At 36.6% G+C, this 22516-nt stretch overlaps 1 pseudogene across 1 annotated transcript; it reads left to right on the top strand.

Moving 5' to 3' along the window:
* The first annotated feature begins 293 nt into the window (after positions 1-293).
* LOC137729092 (9-cis-epoxycarotenoid dioxygenase NCED2, chloroplastic pseudogene) lies at positions 294-2633 on the top strand (annotated as a pseudogene). The gene has a single exon (XR_015952764.1). The product of XR_015952764.1 is annotated as a 9-cis-epoxycarotenoid dioxygenase NCED2, chloroplastic pseudogene (transcript).
* The last annotated feature ends 19883 nt before the right edge of the window (positions 2634-22516 follow it).

Below are 22516 nucleotides of genomic sequence, written 5' to 3'. Positions count from 1 at the left end.
AAACCCAAGGAAATGAAGGAGAAAGACTCATCGTATACCACAATCATCATTTAAATAACTAGTTTTTCTTAATTATTAGTTTATTAAATAAATAATAAACTAAATTAAAAAATCTGATTAATTCAAATTATGTGACTGTCTACATCAAATACCACAAAAAAATGATATAAAAAAATGATACAAAAACATAATACGAATAGCATTACTCATCCCCAAATGCCCTTCCCACCGATCCAACACAATACGCGGTCTTCTCTCAAGATGTCTGAGGTGGACTGGACCTCCTTCATAAATAAACTACTTCTCTTTTCACCTCCCCTCCCAACTCTATTTATACTCCACATTTCCTACTTCCTTTCTCCCCAAACCTCTCACTTCCTCTTTCTCTTCTCTTTGCTTTCACCCAGAGGTTTTAACGGAAGCAAAAACACAAAAACCTCCGCAAACATACACAAAGCTATGGCAACTCTTCCAAAAGCACCCAACTCTAATAGTTGGGCACAAATGCATCTCTCTTTCTCTTCTTCTTCATCAGTAGTGGATCCTATGTGCTTCCCCAAAAGGTCCATCTCCTTGAAGAGCAGCAAAAACCGTAGAAATTCGAGTATCATTCACTGTGCTTTTCAATCTCCCTCAGTTCTTCACTTCCCAAAACAACCCTACAACACACCAGTAATTACCAAGGAAGCCACTCCAGCAAAACCCAAAACACATCAGCTTCCACAGTGGAATCTACTACAGAAAGCAGCTGCCATGGCGATCGACGTGGTCGAAGGAGCGTTAGTCTCACGCGAGCGCCAAAACCCACTTCCCAAAACCTCAGACCCACGTGTCCAAATCGCCGGAAATTACGCTCCGGTGCCGGAGCAAGCCGTCCGCCACTCCTTACCCGTTACCGGCACCATACCCGACTGCATTAACGGCGTCTACCTCCGCAACGGCGCCAACCCTTTACACGAACCCGTGGCCGGGCACCACCTTTTCGACGGCGACGGCATGGTTCACGCCGTCAGCATCGATTCCGGTTCTGCCAGCTACGCCTGCCGGTTCACCGAGACTCAGAGGCTCGTCCAAGAAAGGGAAATGGGGCGACCAGTTTTCCCCAAAGCCATCGGCGAGCTCCACGGCCACTCCGGCATCGCTCGCCTCCTCTTATTTTTCGCACGCGGGGCTTTAGGCCTCCTCGATAAAAACCAGGGCACAGGCGTCGCAAACGCCGGCCTTGTCTACCACAACGGCCGCCTCTTAGCCATGTCGGAAGACGACTTGCCGTACCAGGTCCGGGTCACTAAATCCGGGGACCTCGAAACGGTCGGTCGTTACAATTTCGACAGCCAGCTGGGGTCAACAATGATCGCACACCCGAAGGTCGACCCGGAGTCCGGCTCCCTCCACGCCCTCAGCTACGACGTCGTTCAGAAGCCGTATTTAAAATACTTCCACTTCTCCCCCAATGGCGCGAAATCCCCAGACGTGGAGATCCCATTGGCAGGGCCAACCATGATGCATGACTTCGCGATCACCGAGAACTACGTGGTGATCCCGGACCAGCAGGTGGTGTTCAAGCTCGGAGAGATGATCACGGGTGGGTCTCCTGTGATCTACGACAAGACCAAGATGTCGCGGTTCGGAATTCTTAAGAAGAATGCGGAGAACGCCGACGACATCGTCTGGGTTGACTCTCCCTACACGTTCTGCTTCCACCTCTGGAACGCGTGGGAGGAGCCCGAGTCGGACGAGGTCGTTGTGATTGGATCCTGCATGACGCCCCCCGACTCAATCTTCAACGAGTGCGATGAGAACCTCAAAAGCGTGCTGTCCGAAATCCGGCTCAATTTGAAAACCGGCGAGTCGACTCGGCGGGCGATTTTGTCTGACGACGTGAATTTGGAGGCGGGAATGGTGAACCGGAACCGACTTGGGAGGAAAACTCGGTTCGCTTACCTCGCAATTGCCGAACCGTGGCCGAAAGTTTCGGGTTTTGCCAAAGTAGATCTTTTCACCGGGGAGGTGAAAAAGTTTTTTTACGGCGAGAAGAAGTACGGTGGTGAGCCGTTTTTCGTGCCGAGCACGGCCGAGGGCGCGTCGGAGGACGAAGGTTACATTCTGACGTTTGTTCACGACGAGAAGAAATGGAAGTCGGAGCTTCAGATTGTTAACGCGGTAAATATGAAGTTGGAGGCTACGGTAAAGTTACCTTCAAGGGTACCCTACGGGTTTCATGGGACGTTTATAGAATCGAAGGACTTGGTAAATCAGGCATAGATAGAACGGTGAAAAAAAGAAGCAAAGTAGTAACAGTGTTGCTACTGTTGTTGTTAGGGATGGGTGAAAATAGGGAAGGGAGAAATTATCAGAGGGATTTGTAGAGAAGCAGACAATGTCCCCGGATTTTCTCCTGGAATATTTTTAAACCCTAGCAACTTTCTTGGATTTGTTAAGCAGATGGTTAAGTTTTTTTTTGGTGGTCATCTTTTGGGTACTGTAATTAGATTTTGATGATGACGATGATCGGAGATCAGCTTGTAGCTTTTGGAGTGTGGGTAGCCTTTCGAGCTCAGCTGGTTTATGTTTCTTCTATCTTTCTTCGCTCTGTGAAATATTTTTAATGCAGAAGATCGTTCTATTTTTTATCTCTGTCTTCTCTCTGTTTTAAATCCAGGAGGATCCTCGCGGGATCGGATCTGGGGATCCTTCAATCACATATGTTCATCGTACATCGTTCGGTTATCATTGTAATTTTTTATTATTTAAAATTGAATATAAACAGTAGCTGACAAAAACTGGTTACACGATGTACGATGAACGGATGTGATTGGAGAATTCTCAGAACCTCAGAAAGAGGATCCTGCGAGGATTCTCTCTCATTCTAAATGATGTGATAAATATACATGTATAGTTTGGATAATGTTAAGATAACTAAAATTTTAAACTTTTAAATCAGCTGACATGATTGTTGATTATTAAATTATTATTTAAGTTTAATTAAAGTGCTTATTCCTATTGTTTCTGAAAATGTTTCAAACACTAATTAACTAGGTTGACTAACATGTTGGAAGTTTCGAATCTATTTAAGTGTTTTTTTAAGCTCAAAATAGAATTGTGGAAATTAAGAAAAACGTGATACATTCAAAATAAGAATTGTGAATTTTTTTTTTTAAATGTCATACATTAAAAATTAAGAAAATTCAAGAGCTAAAATAATTTCAAAAAGAGTATTGAGAAACATAAACTAGCATGTACATACACTTTGTTGACACATTATCTAATAGAATTTGGTTGGACAGTATGTTAATAAATAATAAATATGTTAATTTTACGTGTCCAAATAGTAACACTCAAATAATTTTTCCTTTAATATGTGGAAACAATTATGTCCTTTTTATATACTCTGAATGCTTATACTCTTAAGAATTAGTCATTGTTATTCAATGTACAACATACAAGCCATGTGAATCCAATTCTCCTCATTTTTCATTGCTGTTATACAAAATGTTATTTAAAGTTCCTACTGTGTTTAGTAAAGTGTTTGAAGATTACATTTTGGTAGACCACATTGTACCACTTCTCTATGAAGATGAACAACTTCTCTAGTTCTCCCGAACACTCTTTTTTCAGTAAAAGATCTCTGAGACCAAACCTAATCCTGGGCTAAATACTATTTTTTAGGTTTTATTCCCCCCCCCCCAACCCAACCCATGCTAAATGTGTGGGCTAAAAGCTAAAAACCAAACAAAAACCAAACCAAATTCCCCTCAGGATTTAGCCCAGAAAATGGTGTGGGCACCACCAGCGGGACCCCACCCACATGGGTATGTCTCCCAAGATTTATTGCATTCAACGGCTAAGATCGAATATAATTAAATCTAACAGTAAAAAAAAGATCTAATGGCTCAAATTTAAATCCAATGGCAAAAATAATTAAAAAAATTATTTCATTCAAAATTCACCCAAATTTAGTGATTTTTCAATATTTATTAGAATTTAAATATTTTTAGGTTAAACTGTTGATAAAATTAATTATGATAGTGTACATAATTTTGTTTTTAAAAAAATTACTTTAAAAGAAAAAATTAGCCTAAATTTATTCTTTAATAATCTCAGGCTAAAAAATTTAGTTCAGAAGTGTCACATCCAAGTCCTGGTTCCGTCATATCACGATATTGTCCACTTTGGGCCTCTGCCATGCCTTCACGGCTTTGTTTCTAGGAACTCACACGAGAACTTCCCAGTGGGTCACCCATCCTGGGAATGCTCTCGCCCGAACTCGCTTAACTTCGGAGTTTCGATGGAATCCGAAGCCAATGAGTTCCCAAAATGCCTCGTGCTATATGGAAGTGGGCATGTACATATAAGGCACATCACCCCCTATCCGTTGGTCGATATAAGATGTTACAATCCACCCCCTTAACGGCTCAACGTCCTCGTTGGCACACTCGCACCACAAGGCAAAGTGGCTTTGATACCATTCTAACAGATCCCAGCCTCAATTCCCCGTAGCATGATATTGTCCGTTTTGGGCCTCAGCCACACCCTCACGGTTTTGTTTCTGGGAACTGACACAAGAACTTCCCAGTGGGTCACCCCTCCTAGGAATGCTCTCGCCCGAACTCACTTAACTTCGGAGTTCCGAAAGAACCCGAAGCCAGTGAGTCTCCAAAAGGCATCATGCTATATGAAGGTGGGCATGTACATATAAGGCACATCACCCCCTCTTCGTTGGTCGATGTAGGATGTTACAATCCACCCCAATTAAGGGGAACCTGGCGTCTTCGCCGCCACATCCGTACCGAATGGCAGAATGGCTATGATACCATTTTGTCACATCTCGGGCTCGACTCTGCGGTAGCACGATATTTTCAGCCTTGGGTCTCGACCATGCCCTCACGGTTTTGTTTCTGGGAACTCACACGAGAACTTCCCAATGGGTCACCTATCCAGGGAATGCTCTCACCGAACTCGCTTAACTTCAGAGTTCTGATGGAACTCGAAGCCAGTGAGTCCCCAAAAGGCCTCGTGCTATATGGATGTGGGCATGTACATATAAGGCACATCAACCCCTCTCCGTTGGTCGATGTGGGATGTTACAAGAAGGGTTGGAGCAGAAAAGCTGTTTCTGGGCTAAAACCAAAAATTTTTAGAACCTAAATTTTCTGGGCTAAAAATTTTAGATTTTAACCCAAGGGTTAAAGATGGTATAAGGAGCTGAAGTAAATTTCGGTACAAACTAGGTAAAGCGACATGCATGCTTTATTTGCGCCCACGAAGAATGGTTCATTAGTTTGTCAACGCTAACAAGAATTAAAAGTAGACCTGACAATTTCTTACACGATCGGTTAACATGATACTAAACAACACAAAAATAACGGGTTTTAGGTCAACACGATAACTAATCGGGTCATTATCGGGTCACACGATAATAACCTGTTAATAACGGGTCTTTAACAGGTTTACATGAGAGTAACACACAGGTAACCTATTTTGCCATGATAAGAAAAAAGTTATTTTGCTGATTTTAATTTTTTAAACTACTAAAAAAAACTTACTATAAAATACAATAGATATAATGAATATGTATATATTTTTTTATTAATTATTATTCTATATAAATTTTAAAATTTAAGTTTTATTTATTTATTTATTTTTATAGTATATTATAGGCAAAGATTGAGATTAAAAATCATAAAACACATTAAAAATAAAAATATCAAGTAATTGAAAAATACCAAACGCATTAAACAAATTTATAATAATTAATTTTCATGTGCAAAAAATATGAAAAAAAATATGCAAACGCTCATAGTCGCATCATCTACGCTTTGAGGATGGGTATATGATCGTTTGAATTTTTAAAACCATACAAACTTTCATGAATAGTATTTTTAAGGGAGTTCAAAATAAACTAAATTCATAATCATTAATGTATAAGTCTGAAAGATGTGAAAGCATAATAAACGTTCATAATTGCATCCTCAACGCTTAGACGATGGTTACATGGTCGTTTAGATTTTTAAAACCCTCCGAATCTCATGAACAGTATTTTTTATTTGAGTGTAAAATTAATAATAATTATTGTAGAAGTGTGAAAAATGTAACCACTCGTAATGAAAAGCTTTACAACTTTCATGAAGGGCTTAACTCCGAAATTTAGTATGTATATACTAATTTAGCATTATGTTTTACATTTTTTTTGGTCAAATTATGTTTTTCATTTTTAGTTTTATTGATTTAAAATATATTTTTCTTAACGAGTAATGGGTTAGGTCATATTACCTGATAATATTAACGGGTTGATTTCGGGTCGGGTCATATTACCCGTTTACTTTAACGGGTATTACACAACACGACCCATGAAGCTATTGGGTATGGCACGAAACAACACGAACACGAGAAACACGACACGAATGCCAGGTCTAATTAAAAGGCTCGATTACCTCAAGGGAAAAAGAACATAATTTATACAAACATTGTAATATATCCATCAATGGATTGATTTACTTGTACACAATAGTATGAGTATGTCCCTTGTCAAAAGGAAAATTCATAGTAATAGCGTAAATCTATAAGTTTGGAATTCAATTAGCTATAGTAATAATACTCGAAAAGATTGGAGACTGTGGATGCAATTTTCCAGTTATTCTGACGTCACACTCCTTCAGGCGCTGAGTTTGGCAATTCTGGCCAAAGTGAGCAATCGAACCTCCTTCTTTTTACTTAGCTTAACTTGTTTGGGTTGCCTCTTGAAAGGGAGGGGTAGACTTGCTCTTATATGCCATGTGCCATGACCAATTAACCACGGTCAAAGCCAACATAATTGACGCCTTATCTTTAGTAAGAGAGTGACGAATTTAGGATCCAAGAAACTCATCACACTGTGTTTCAGGTATAAATTTTCTCATATTTTTTAAATATATAAATTAGTGTCAAATATCATTTTGTACTAAAAAAATCCAAAAATATCGTCATGTTTCCTGAACAACTTTTCTAATATTGACTTCTTAACTAAACATAACCTTACGGTTTTACTTAATAACATTGAACATTGTTGCATTGAAGAATCAAGAATGTAGTTAAAAATAATGTATCACGAACACCTCGTAAATGTTTGGTCAATATACGCACATTTTTTCACTTTCTAATTTGAAAGTATCAGGTATGAAAACAAGATAGATCTGTCATATTTTAAAATACTTTAAATACTTGGCTAATTGTCCTATACTAGTCAAGATTCTCGATTTCTTGAATTTCATATTGCTTTTATACTACATGGGTTTCATGAAAGCATTCTAGCGACCTACGTCATACAAAAAAAAGTTTAAAAATCAAATAAAAGATGAATTTGTAAAAGTTGTACTAAAAAGTGCTACAAATAAAAACGATGGTGAATAAAAGCGCTTTATAGAGTAACACTTTCAAATGAGCCATGATATAACTAATATGGATACATAATGATTCAATTTACAAGAAAATTATGTTAGCGGTACCGTATGAATGTTATATTCATTCCATAATAATGTATCTTCTTCTTTGATAAAGTAACGCATAACGTGTACTATCTTTAGCTGTTGGCGTAAGTCAACCATTTAGTTTAGGAATGTAATCCTATAATTTATTCCTTATATAATTGGGATTCTTATTTCCTGTTATGTGGGATATTGTACAACTATATATTTACCTCATAGAGAGAAGAATAAACATACAATTCAAACCCTAAACACTTTTATCTTGGTACCAGAGCAGGTTTCGGCCTATCTCTTTCCCCTAACCTTTTACCCTAGTTACTGATCCCTGAAAACCCAGAAAAATCCTAGCGTGGTCTAGAAGCAAGAGAACCATCTACAGGAATAGAAAAAAAAAACCTAAAAATCTAAATCACAAATAGACCATTGCTTCCATGGCCAACAAGCACCAACGCATGATTCCTTGCGTCAGTGACCTCCAGCGGGCTGGGCTTGCAGAGCTTGGAGCCCAATGTCCAACAGTGCATTAATCAAGCATGGACAGAAGCAGAAAATTCGTTGTGAGTCCAACCGAGCAGCAATTCGTTGCGTACAGGAATAACCATGTGGGCATGCTGAGCCCATCCGGGGACAACCCTCTGGAAAACAGTTTGGACCCAGACAATATGGGCCAATAGCTTTTATTATTGAATTTGATTTCGTCCCAAGAACAATCTGATGATCCAAGTAAAATTGGCACTGCATTCACAACATCCGCTAACCGTGATTCTGGCTGGATAATTGACTCTAGGGCTACAGACCATATGACAAATGATGAATCCTTGTTTCACCACTTAACTGTGCCACCCAAGGAGAATGTTATCACGACAAATGGTGAAATTGCTCCAGTTACAGGAGCGGGTTCCATCGCCCTTACTCCCTCTTTATCTCTACATAACACTCTTCTTGTTCCTTCACTATCGAATCATTCACTTTCTATTGGTCAAGTTACAAAACAATTAGATTGTGTTGTACTCATGTTTCGCATTTTTTGCCTGCTACAGGATATCCAAACACGGGCGATCATTGGGCGTGGTACTAAAAGGAGAGGGTTATATTATGTGGATGATGTGGTATCGGGCCGAGTCAACCAAGTGAGCAGTGGTCACAACAACAAGGTTAAGAGAATCTGGTTATGGCATCGTTAACTAGGACATGCATTTTTTGGTTATTTAAGAAAATTACTTCCGTCTTTTTTTAATGGCGTTTCAGACTCTGATTTTCAGTGTCAAGATTGCATTCTTGCAAAAAGTCACCGTACTTCTTACCACTTGAGTCTTAATAAAAGATCAGTGCCCTTTGAGTTAATTCATTCCGATGTATGGGGTCCCTCACCAATAGCGACGCGCCACAGTATTCGATGGTTTGTTACCTTTGTAGATGATTGCACCAAAATGACTTGGCTCTATACCATGAAACAGAAGAGTGACGTTGGGAAAAATTTCCAACAATTTTATCGGATGATTGGAAATCAATTTTCTCTTCCTATCAAAGTCCTGAGATCCGATAATGATGGAGAATATCTTAATTCTGAACTATCACAAATTTTTCGCAGAGCATGGCATATTTCATGAGATTACTTGTCCACAAACTCCTTAACAAAGTGGTATGGCAAAACGTAAGAACAGACATATCTTGGAAACTACACGGGCTCTTCTAATTGGGGTTCATGTTCCTCATGCCTATTGGGCAGATGCAGTTACGTATTCCGTTTATCTTCTTAATCGAATGCCCTCTCAAGTTCACAACTTTCAAACTCCCATGGAAGTCTTGACGGATTATGTCACTCTACCATCTTCTCTTCAATTATCACCTCGCATATTTGGATGTGTGGCTTATGTGCATCTTCACAAGAATCAACGGAGTAAATTGGGTTCGCAAGTGATACCGAGATTGTGCAAATAGGAAATTACCCTCATTCTCCTCCACTAGTACACGCTCATGTCCCCGCAGATATCCAAGAGGTACGTTCTCATACTCTAGATATTGTTGAAAATTCCTATATTTTACCTCCTAGGCAAAACCATGGGAAACCATTTAACAGGTTTTCTCCGGAAGGAAAAGTGAGATATGCAATTGCATAATATGTGTCCACTCATCGACTATTACCCAAGTACCAAGCCATGGTGAATCAAATGGCTAGGAATAAAATTCCAACAAAAGTGGAAGAGGCTTTGTGAGACCCCCGTTGGGTAGAAGCCATGAGAGTAGAAATGGAAGCCTTACAACGAAACGGAACGTGGAATGTAATGTCACTACCATAAGGGAAGAAACCAATGGGATGTAAATGGGTGTTCACCATAAAACACAAGGCGGATGGATCCATTGACAGATACAAGGCAAGATTGGTAGCTAAAAGGTACACACAGACATTTGGAGTTGACTATTAAGAAACATTTGCTCCAGTCGCAAAAATGAATATTATTTGAGTAACCTAGACTGGCCTTTGAAATAGTTCGATGTGAAGAATGCTTTCTTACATGAAGATCTAGAAAAAGAAGTGTACATGGATCTTCCACCATGATATAAAACACCGAATAAAGCAGGGAAAGTATGTAGACTCCGAAAGGCTTACTACGAACTCAAACAATCACCCAGAGCATGGTTTGGAAGGTTCACTGAAGCAATGAAAAAGTACGGCTATAGACAGGGAAATGCCGACCACACCCTATTCATCAAACGCATGGGAGGTAAAGTTACTTTGTTAATTATCTATGTGGATGATATGGTAGTTACTGGTGATGACACAGAAAAGATAAAAAGGCTGCAGGGGTATTTTTCATTAGAATTTGAGATGAAAGATCTAGGAGGCTTGAAATACTTCTTGGGTATTGAAGTTGCTCGTTCTCATGATGGTATTTACTTGTCTTAGCGGAAGTATGTTCTTGATCTTCTCTCTGAAATTGGAATGTTGGCTTGTATACCAGTTGAAACTCCCATTGTGCAAAATCATCACTTGGCGATATACCAGGATCAAGTTCCTACAAATAAAGAAAGATATCAGAGATTAGTAGAATGGTTGATTTACCTATCACTTACACGTTTGGATATTGCATATGCAATTAGTGTTGTAAGTTAGTTCATGCATGCTCCAAGTAAGGATCACATGGCAGCAGTGATGCGTATACTGAGTTATCCGAAAGGTGCACCTGGTAAATGACTGATCTTTAGGAAGAATGGACATATGGAGGTAAAGGGGTATACTAATGCTAATTGGGCAGGAAACATTACTGATCATCGCTCCACATCAGGCTACTTCACATTCGTAGCAGGAAATCTAGTAACTTGGAGAAGCAAGAAGCAAAATGTAGTGGCTAGATCCACGGCCGAGGCAGAGTACAAAGGGATGGCACATGGAATTTGTGAATTGTTATGGCTCAGGATTCTTCTCACTGAGATTGGGTTCAAACCTTAGGGAGCTATGCTATTATACTGCGACAATTAAGCTGCGAGATAAATAGCCAATAATCTCGTTCAGCATGATCGTACAAAGCATGTGGAGGTAGATAGACACTTCATCAAAGAGAAGTTAGATGTCAAACTGATTGATATTCCATACGTGAGGTCAAAAGAACAATTAGCAGATGTGTTAACTCATGCAGTTTCAGCAAGGGTGTTTCAAGACTCACTTGACAAGTTGGGCTTAGGAGATATCTATGCACCAACTTGAGGGGGAGTGTTGGCGTGAGTCAACTATTTAGTTTAGGAATGTAATCCTATAATCTATTCCTTGTATAATTGGGATTCTTATTTCTTGTTACGTGAGATATTGTACAACTATATATTTACCTCATAGAGAGAAGAATAAACATACAATTCAAACCCTAAACACTTTTATCTGTGCATACATACACGATATATAAGAACGATACATTTAACAAACCATCTAACATGTCACATGACCAAGTAAAAAAAAAATCCGTAGTATTGTTATATTATAAAGATGATGACCACCCCACGGGTACGCATTGAATATATAGTTTCTGTATTACCACATATGTTGTTTACCATATGAGGAGTAGTGATGATGATAGTGAAACCCCACATGCGGCTCTAATTCCCTAATTAGTTTCAATACAATAAATCTGCATATATGTGTACAATTTTTGTTAAAAAATTAAAACATTTTATTCTTATTTTGCCGCCGAACCAATGGTGGCCATAACTTTGCAAAATGATGTTTATGGGCAATGACAGTTACAGCAAAGAGGGGTGGGGAAACAAAAAGTCCCACCTAACTTTATCGTAGAGAGGTTTGTCCAAAGGGTCCAGGCTTTGCTTCCAACTATATCAGTTGGAAATGGACTAAGAAAGGTCATCGTTTACTTTTCTATGTATGTATATATGTATGTATGTATGCATGGTTGCTTCTTCTTCTTCTAATTGATTGAAAACGAACTGTTAATTATTAGCAATGGATGAAGATATACACTTATAAATTAAATAGTACTTTTTGAGGAAACCAAAATTATGAACCAGGATCCGCGCACCCACGTCCAAATACTATAAGTGGGTGGCGGGGGAGGTGAATATCGTAATGTTAGGGAATGCAATAGACAATGGCTAGCTAGGGTTAGAGTGCCAAATATATATGGAAATTTTTCATTATTCATCACATTTATGTTCACTACTATATATTATTTATTTGAATTACAATGAGAATTTTGGCAATCAAGTTAAGTTTTATGTTAAACTTGAGTTGTAAAGAAATGTTTTCTTCACTAAGGTAGATTAGAACGGATAGCGGGTGGATCGAAGATCAAATTGAAAGGATCAAATCAGGCAATGAAGTTCAATTTTTGTAGATTTAGGTTTCAACGTTTCACATGGGCAAATTCTCCACTATTTGGAAGTGACATCGTCACATATGCAAGTGCAACTCACTACTTTGTTGTGATATAAGGTTTTTCTTAGGCCAAATCAATTTAAGGAATATTATAATATATATTTTCTCTAATTCGTTTCTTATTTGAACTAAAACCTAGGGCTAAGAGGCATTATATAAACAAACGTTTTATTTGTCGAATATAAACAACCTTTAGGGTGCTAGAGCTTGTTATCCTTCATATATATTTTTTTAAATTCATTAAGTTTAAGATTTTCCCATATTTTCTGATGGATTCTAATTTATTTGTGTTTTAAAGTTATTGTTTAATATTCTCTTTATCAAAATCCGTTCAGTTATATTAAACTGTTATATTGAATCATCGATTTGGTTGACCTTGCAAAATTCGAACAAGTGTGTTAACAAGTAAGAAAGCATTACTCCGATTTCTGGTGTGTATTCACGAACAACTAGTGAAACATGTTGGGATATATTGTGCACTATATATGCTAACAATTAACTGAAAATACTACAGTATAGAGCAATATATATGGAGATAGTGGATGTTGCAGAGAGAAGACTTGTCACCTAATGAAGAAATCTTGACCGACCGCAGCAGACGATTATAATCCCCACATAAAAAACACGAGCCACTTTATCATACTCACTCTTGAAAGAAAGAAAGATCGGCGACATGAGAGCAGCGGGGGTTAGCTAGCAATAATTAAATTGTTATGTTCTGTAGTCTACAGCTCTAGGGCCGTTTTATATCGAAGATGTTTTGTTTCTGTATTTTGATGTGGGGCTGTGGTATTAACTATATAATTGTTCTTCCTCCTTTTCTTCTTATTATTTATTCATTTTTTGTTTTCTAATTAGAAATTTGTGTTCTCTATAAAGCTATGTATGGCCAAGGAGCAAAATCAAAAAGCTATGGTTAAACATAAAGGAAAATTTGTCATATATTGACCCCTCTGCTTAATTAAGCTTGGCAGATATGTATTAGCTACTTTGATTCTAATACAATCCCACTATCTGTATTATGAGTTGATTAAAATATTAACCAACGTTTATAAAGGGTGATCCCAAGTCAACAAAAACTTTCATTTTGCGAGGGTCTGAAGATTGTATATCAAGGGAAAGTAATTGATGCAATAATAATCTACACCAGCTGGGAACAAATTTATGGGCTGTGAATATACCCAAATGCAAAACTACAAGATATCATGCTAATGTCAAAATCTTAATCATGCAGTAAATTAGCTTTGTTTGTTGTCCTATGCATGAACCGTTAAAAAGATGACCGGATTCACGTTAGCTAGACACATGTTGGCTGTCTGGGAATCCTTAGTTGCGCATAGCAGCTTACATGATAAGTTATGATCCCTCAACTTTAATCAAATTGGGGCAATAGTCTTTCAACTAAAAATCTATTACCATTGGTCCCTCAACCCATCATAATGTGTAGCTATGATCATTTTCATCAACTTCGTTAGAATTTTGTCAAAATAAGTTATGTTGGAATAACCATTGATACAATTGGGGTCCCTCAACTCATCAAAACGTGTAGCTATGATCATTTTCATCAACTTCGTCAGAATTTTGTCAAAATGAGTTATGTTGGAAGGACCATTGCTACAATTGGGTTAAAGTTGAGAGATCATTGCTCCAATTGGGTTAAAGTTGAGGAACCATTTCTCCGGTTGGATTAAAGTTGAGGGACCAATGATAATGGATTTTTATTCGAAAGACTATAACTGCACGTTTTGATGAGTTGAGAGACCAATGATAATGAATTTTTAGTTGAGTGACCATTACTCGAATTGAGTTAAAATTAAAAGATCATTGCTATAATTTACTCAATGTTGATATTGCAACGTCATGCAAATGATACCAGACCAAGTGAAATGAACTTACTTATATCATATAATATTATTGACACGAAAAATTCAGCTGGCAGTGTAATCCTTTTGCAAGCTTTAGCTAGTAGTCTTATGGAAGCTAGCTAGCTTGCTAACTTGAAACTTAAAGATGATTTGTCTGTCTTTTATCATCTGCACTACCCTCTGCAAAACCCTAGCTAGCTGCTTGCGGTGTGATTTTACTGGTGAACTGTAATGGTGGAGTGGATATGTGTGCCATTTCCAACAATAGGAAGCGAACTTAAATTACTTAATATATACAACTAGGAACGAACACAAAAAATGCAATTACGTTGGGGATTTCCCTTTTCTTTTTATATTGTATACTCTTCAAAATGGAACTTTGCAAATGGAGATATTTTAGCATTTACTTGGACATTTTCCTATAGTTCAGAGATAACGTCTGAATTATTATCTCACAAGTTTAAAGATAATTAGTCAAGAGATAAAACAAAAATATTTTCCTTTTAAAAAGGTGAAAGGTGGAATCAAAGTTGTTTTGTTTGGTAACAAAACTCAAATTTGATAACAAAGTGAAGGGAAGTGATAAAACTAGGGTTTGTAACATATTAGTTACTGATATAGTGGTACTTAATTGTATTTTTAATGCTGAAATAAATTTTAAGTTCGAATCTCATAACTCATTAATTAAAAAGAAGTTTATAATTTAATTAGAATATAGTGCTATCAGCCATATTTTGCACTTTTTAAGTTTCGTTAATTTTTAATACGGATCACGAAGTTTTAATTTGTTATATTACATCGGAATAATTCTTCAAATTGATGCCACATGGCCCACATCCGGACAGAAAATACAAATAAAATTCCGATAAGAAAAGATAGAAACGACAACGCAAATTACATTTAAGGAAATATGACCAAATTCGTAGCGTTTTCTTCCCTCTGTACACACATGCAGAACATGTGAAACCCACGTGAAACAAAGACTAGAAGCCGAAAACCACTGAGCAAACATCCAAGGAAAAGGAGTCCTCAAGACGAATAAAAATGGGTCAAACTTAGAAAACAAATAAAAGTATAGAAAGAAGAAGAAATTCGAAAAAGTTCACAGAAAAATAAGTAAAATAAATATCAATAAAGAAGAAGACAGTAAGCTTGTGGTCGCGTCTGAGTCCGACAATGGCCGCCATTGGTAGGCAGGTGTTGCTTGGTCCTGACAAAGGACGAAAATCTCGGAATCTCTCTATCTCTCTCTCAACTCACAACTCTCAAGTATATGTGTGTAGCTGCGGCGTACACGTCCCTGCTTTCCCATGTACGTCAGAAATTGTAGACAGAGAGATCAAAAGATCAAGGATTCAAGTGGGAGCGAGTACGTAGAAACACGAGCAGCAAATTAGTCGTGAGTTGTATGAAGGTTTGTGTGGACTATGTATGACAACTATGTGATCACTGTGTGTGATGTTTACTTCTATTAGCTTCTCACAAACATCTCTTCTTGACGGATTGAATAAATTAAATAAAAATAATAGTTATTAAACATGACAATGAAAGGCTAAAAACTCTGTGTGTGTTTATTATTTCACTAATATTATATAGACATTGTCGATTTAAATTTTGAGGTTACGGTAATACGGGTAGCGTTGTCAATTTAAACTTCAAATTTGAATTGGTTGAGAAATTGTTTTGATTATCTGATACAATACATATACATGTATGTTGTTCACGTTTGGTATATCGGCTCTACTTGAAATCTTAATAAAGTGTTTTGTTGCATGTAGCATCGTGTACTACCGTTTTAAAGATAACTGGAGCAGGGGACCGGACCTGATCGAGAGAAGTGGGGAAATGGACACTACTCTCTACTTCGTCACCTCCATTATCCAACTTTTCTGATGTGTTTCAAAGGATAAGCAAAAGTAAAGATTGAAAAGAAACCTTAATTCCATGGACCCTCTCATATCCTTTTCAGGTAGTGACCATTGATAAAAAAAACAAACGATTATAAAACCAAAAAGTCTAAACAAAGTGTGCCCGTCTTGTGGTCTGTCAAATATTAATGTAATTACACTCATACACTAGAAAACTTGTGTAATGATCACTAGCTAGCTGTACATACACATTACATATAAGCATCGATTGAAACGGCGGTCATATAAATGTTTATCTTCCCTTTTGTTTTCCTAGCCAAGTCTGGCTGGGTCTAGGCCATAGGATTCGATTCACATCCCAACTTCCCATTCAATCAGAAAACAAAAACGTCTCAGAATTCAACTTGATTGGGTTCCTTTCCAAGATTTCATGAAACGTAGTATGCATTCAGCTTTGATTTTTATCCCAACTTCCCATTCAATCAGAAAACAAAAACGTCTCAGAATTCAACTTGATTGGCTTCCTTTCCAAGATGGCATGAATGATGAAACGTAGTATGTATTCAGCTTTGATTTTTTTTATCATAGGGCTCCTAGCCTCCACAAACTTAAGCCTCTGATGAGATCACAAGATCCAGTTGCATCATATATATTGCATGATTAATTGCATACGTGCGAGCAGCATTGTCACCATCATCATCCATCGATCGCTCACCACCACAGGTCCGCAACAACAATTTATTTTGTATGACCAATACAATACAACTAATTCAACTCGCACCTGCTTCCACCTAAGCTGCAGCAATGTTCATGTCATGAGTGTATAGATTTATATAGTCGCTAGGTCATCGAAAAATGTGTGCTCACTCATTATTAGATTACATATATATATATATATATATATATATATATATATATATATATATATATATATATATATATATATATATAAATGGTGGAAAATAAATTGATGTGTTCTTGATATTTAATCTCAAACCTGCACATTAAATAAATTAGGTTCTTATCCCTCTTTTTGCTACTTCATTGTTTAAAATCTTATTCATTTTCAATTTTTAATCAAGGTCCTTAGGTATTAATAAACGTCATTAATTATTGCAATAATAAATTATTTTTTTATTTCTAAATATATTCATTTAGTGTTAGAAATGTTACATATATCTATATTCCATACTAATTTTTTTTATCATATATTTTTATTTTTAGTTTTTATCCATTTTTAATTTGCAACCCGTGGTTTTGGTAACATAGGGTTTCATTTTCCTGGACCTTCTGGTTTGATCTTATATATTATTATTTAGTGAAGAAATTTGGTCTACAAGAGAGAACCGATACCAAATATGTTGATGATGAAATAATGATGTGTACGTAAAACTCAACATTATATATTTCTTTCATAGTGATGATCAATCTGCTATGTCTCACGCTGGAAACCTGGAAAGGATGGCCATGCAGTAGCCGTCTTCGACTTAGTTAAAATACACATGGCTGAATGTTTTCTCCACAAGTGGATTCATATTTGCATTTACACATTTCACCTCTATTATTCTCCAAACCAATGGACTAAATACATTGAGATTGAAGATATATATATGCTTCATATATAGCTGGTTCTCTTTGTCACCTGATTATCAAGATCTCATTCTCATTTGTCTTTAAATTTAGGGTCATTTTGGTTCTGGTCTTTAATTAACCTAATTATTTGACTGAAATTTTGTTTGTTTAAATATTTTGATCGAGATCCTTAATATCATTTAAGAGATTTAACTCATACATTTATGCATTTAATGTCCCACAAATTAAGAAATTTAAACAATCATGCGTCAAATCAAATTTTACAGTCATATATAATCTACGTCGTTGATGACTTTGACTTTAGCTCCATAGTACATCGAAAGGGCATATATATTAATGGTATATAGTTTAATTTAGTATGAAAGTCTGTTCGATTCGAAACATGAGCTAGGGTGAATGTTTCAATCATGGTCACCACCACCACCATTTTCATTAGTTACAAATATGAGAAAATATGCATGTTTTGTTAGAAAAGTGAGCGTAGACCCTAGCAATGCGGATTTCCACAAGCTTTATATACACATCCGGACTTGTGCATGTGTCTGAATATATAGACACGCACACAAAAAGGAAAAAAACAGGACTAATAAATATAGACAGTGAAATATATAAACAATCTCAGAGGACTCCTAATACCTTGGAGAGCCAAGCAAACATGATAATCATAGCTAGTTTGCCCCTTCAAGCGCATAAGAGGGGGGGGTTTTTTTTTCTCGAAAGGGTTCAATGGGCATATGACGACGTGAACTTGTGTTATATATATACTTTACCTGCACCGTCATCACCATGATCTGAGGAATTAACAGATCTTGTGCACCGGTGGGTTCTCTGTTGCCAGGATAGGCATAAGCACTCGAACATGCATGTTCTAACATTGACAATTGCCTATCTTATAGGTAATGCTAGAGAGACTAAATTTGTAGACCAAATTTTGTAAACTAAATAACATGGAAGTTGATTATGAGATTATTTCTCAAGTGTTGGTTAACGTGGTTATTTTCTATTAGTGACACATCATTTAGTTTGCAAATTTAGTGTACAAGTTCAGTCTACTTAGCATTACTCTAATCAGGCGACGTGTTTATTAGCCAAGGCTACATGAATAGTTTTTTAGGGTGACATGTTGAACAAGTTAAAAATGATCATGTACAGATGTACTTCGTACTATATTTTTTGAAATACATTCCTATGATCATTCATCGTGGTACCCAGAATAGAGCCAGAAAACAAACAGTAAAAAGCTTAGTCAGTTGCTATATATGTTATGCAGGACGTCAATCATATTCCGGAAATTTTACCAAATTACCAATTTTGATGTCCCAATTTCTCTCACATCCACAAGCATAAATATCAATTGTCTCATACCAGGGCCACTCGTTTATCCAATACCATGTCCAATCCCAAGGAAAATTTAATCGAGACTAAAAAAGAAAAATGGATCACATTGCTTTCCGGCCAGTCAGTGACACCACTTATATCCCGATTGCTTTCTGCGGGACCACTATATCAACTACAAGAGAATAATGCGAGACGACATGCAGAAAGAGGGACAACGATGGATATTTAGGGTCCTTTTCGTGGAGGATTAAGGTGTCAAGCTCCAATTGGTTCCCCAGATCCACAATGTGACATTGCCTTACTGTGTAATGCACTACATGTACTCATCCACGTAGAGCCACATCTATCCAGCATTCACTAAATGACTATCTGCAAGTCCTCGTATTCGTATATACCCCTAATGCGACGATAAAGTATTAGTGTGTTGTTCTAGTGGCGCACGGTCTTTATTATGTTGAAAAAAATTATGATCAGTAAGGTCGTATGAATGATAATGGTTTAATAAAGAAAATAGAATATTAATTTTCACTTGTATATTCAGTTCAAATCACATCATCAAGTTTCAATTATTGTTAAAACTAATTGGTACGCTTATGTTGATTATTAAGGGCAGCAGTGCAAAGTGAAAGAACTAAAAATAATGCAGGTTGCAGGACATTTGCAAGGTGGAAAGCATGCATGATGTCTGAAAACTATATGGTTCTCTAACCTAGCATATGTATAAGCAGATCCCAGAATTAAGGCAGAAAACGAAACACGTATACAGTTTTACTAAGAGATGAACGACTGGAAAAATGCCAAAAGCCATGCCAGTTGAACGAACAAATCATATCCAATAATTATGATAATATATACTGATTAATGCCAATAATTTGGCAGAACGAGCATATCATATCAAAAAATCTAATGCCATCTCACCCCACATTCCAACTTCGATTCCTCCTCCACATAGTTGTAATTAAATGAAAATTTTGGCCGCGCCGCCCATGTCTAAAAGAACAACCATATTGTGTACTCGAAAACAAAAGAAAAAAATTTGAGCTCAACTAATTGCATGCCCTGTACCCACCGTGTATATATATGTATACTGATATGTTCATGCATGCATATGGTTCAACTTAATGGTCTTTGCTCCTTTGTTTCCTTGATTTGCCTAGGTATGCAGGAAACTAATATCCAAAGATTAATCACACTAGTGGCTAGGCCTCGGATTTATGTTAGCAGATAACACAGCATACCCATGTTCATGTGTGACAAGTTCCACAAGAACATGTTTAAGCATGCTTTTATAAGGATCAAAATCATCATATATTAGTAGGGCTGAAATGTTTGTCAATTGTTCAGTTTGAAAAACAAGCACTCTCCACTCTTCTTTGCCTTTGAGGGCATACCCGGTTCGACCAATATATTATCACTATATATTAAGTTCTGGGAAATTGTTATTAGCACTCTAGCTAATATAATTATCTTTCAATTTTCATAATTTAAAAAAAAAAAATGAAGGAATGCATGAATATTATTTTGGCATGTCAATAACAAATGAAGAATAATCTTATGTATCAAACTTGTTATCCAAATAAGGGGAACTCGAGGTCTCTCACTTACAAATGGAGAATAAATCACTAAATTTTAGTGCTAGTGACGATTTTTAAGTTGATTTTCATTAGTTTGGAAATTAAACTAATAACTATTTTATCTTCACATACGAAGATTTTATAATTTTTCTTCTTCTCAATTTTATATGAGTATGTTGAGATTAGTTGAGACAACTGGAATATAGAAACAAACAAATTGAATAGCTACCAATACCATTAATGTAACCCTATTGGTAAGGGCAGTACAATATGGCATTGTTCTACTACAAATGTAGGCGAGTTTGATTTTGTTTCAACCATTTCACATGGGTGGATCTTGTTGCGGATTTATAAATTATAATACAATTACAATTAATTCACAACAATTTTGCTGAAGGATTCATTTCCCTGATTTTGGGTATGAACATCCACATGAGAAGCAGAATCCCCAATTGTCAATTTGAAATGTTAATTAGGAAACAAATTCACGTACATGCATTGCAAAAACATGATCCCCAATTGTCAATTTGAAATGTTAATTAGGAAACAAATTCACGTACATGCATTGCAAAAACATGATCGCTCAAAAACTTTGTGTATTTCTTATGGTTAAAACTAAGTTTTTGATCATTTATATTTGGATGTGATATGTTCAACTGTTAATTGTTAATATTGAATTCGAGAATGAGGAATTGTCCATTCTTTGATTGATCTATTTGTCAATTTGTCTCCCAAATTTGTATAGAGTTGTCAATTTTCCTCTTAAACTTTAATTTTACTCGACTACCCTCTAAGCTTTTATAAATAGTCACTTTCCCCTCTCACATTACATTTTGAAATTGTCAATAAAAAATTGTACGAAGTCAACTAGCAGAAGAGAAGAAGAAAAAACAATAACATCATTGAAAAGTTGACTAATTATAAAAGTACAAGTGAGCAACTGAATAAAATCAAAGTTCATGAGAAAAATAAGCAACTCTTTGCAAAAAAAAAAAATTGACAAATACCTCTTCTTTGATCACTTGAGGATTCAGCTGGCCTAATGGGCAAGTCAAATTGAACAAAGCAAGCCACAGTAGGCCTGTTGCTTGGCCCATCTAACATACGGTCATCCAAATAATTAGAAAGCTGATCAAGTTCTTCAAAAACTCAAGGAGTCGGGCCTAGTCCCAAGTTGCTTCAAAATCGTAGCCTCAAGGAGAAAGAATGTTTAGTTGAGTAGAAAAATTAAAAAGTGCTTCTAGGAGTTTCTGAATGTTACTTTTTCAGGAAACACTTTCAAGTGTTTGAAATTTTGGTAAAATTTTGAACATACTTATAATAGAAGGGCTAATGATGAAAATGTTTTCCATAGAAGCAAATTCCAAACAAATCCAAAATGTCCCCAACAGAACATACCATGAGGAAACAAGGGTGAAAATGTTCATGTAATTTTTCCTTCATTTTTTCTCAAATCATCTAACTACAACATTAATGTCCGGTACTGAAACTAAACTACTTGAATTTGCTTGTGTAGTGAAAATGTTTGGGGTAGAATGTTCCTAATTTCAGAGGAGCAATGAAACACTCACCAGAGTTGCATTTTGATGCGAGTTTGATTCCCACTAATCCTTCTCACCTTAACATTTAATAATTTAATCTAATAATATCGCTTGTCAAAAAAAAGAAAAGAAAAAAAAAATAAATAAAAGATTGGAACCCCACACTCAATTTAGCAATTGACCCATCTCTTACATGGGTAAATTTCAATTGCTAATCCTTAGTTCGAAGCTTCCTACAGGTTAAATGCGATCTTATACATGCGATTATGATTAATAAAAAACCAAGCTTGTACCACTTTGAACAGTTTCAAATTCGGACAACACAAAACTGCTAACAAAGTCTGAAACTAACTGGAGATTGCTAGAAAAGCTGCTCAAAAAGAGGGGTAACT

This window comes from Pyrus communis, chromosome 10 (genome assembly GCF_041283825.1).
Source record: "Pyrus communis isolate YQ-2024b chromosome 10, ASM4128382v1, whole genome shotgun sequence".
In the NCBI taxonomy this organism is placed as follows: domain Eukaryota; kingdom Viridiplantae; phylum Streptophyta; class Magnoliopsida; order Rosales; family Rosaceae; genus Pyrus; species Pyrus communis.
The sequence above is the reverse complement of the archived record's forward strand: the minus strand, read 5'-3'. Positions and strand labels throughout refer to the sequence as shown.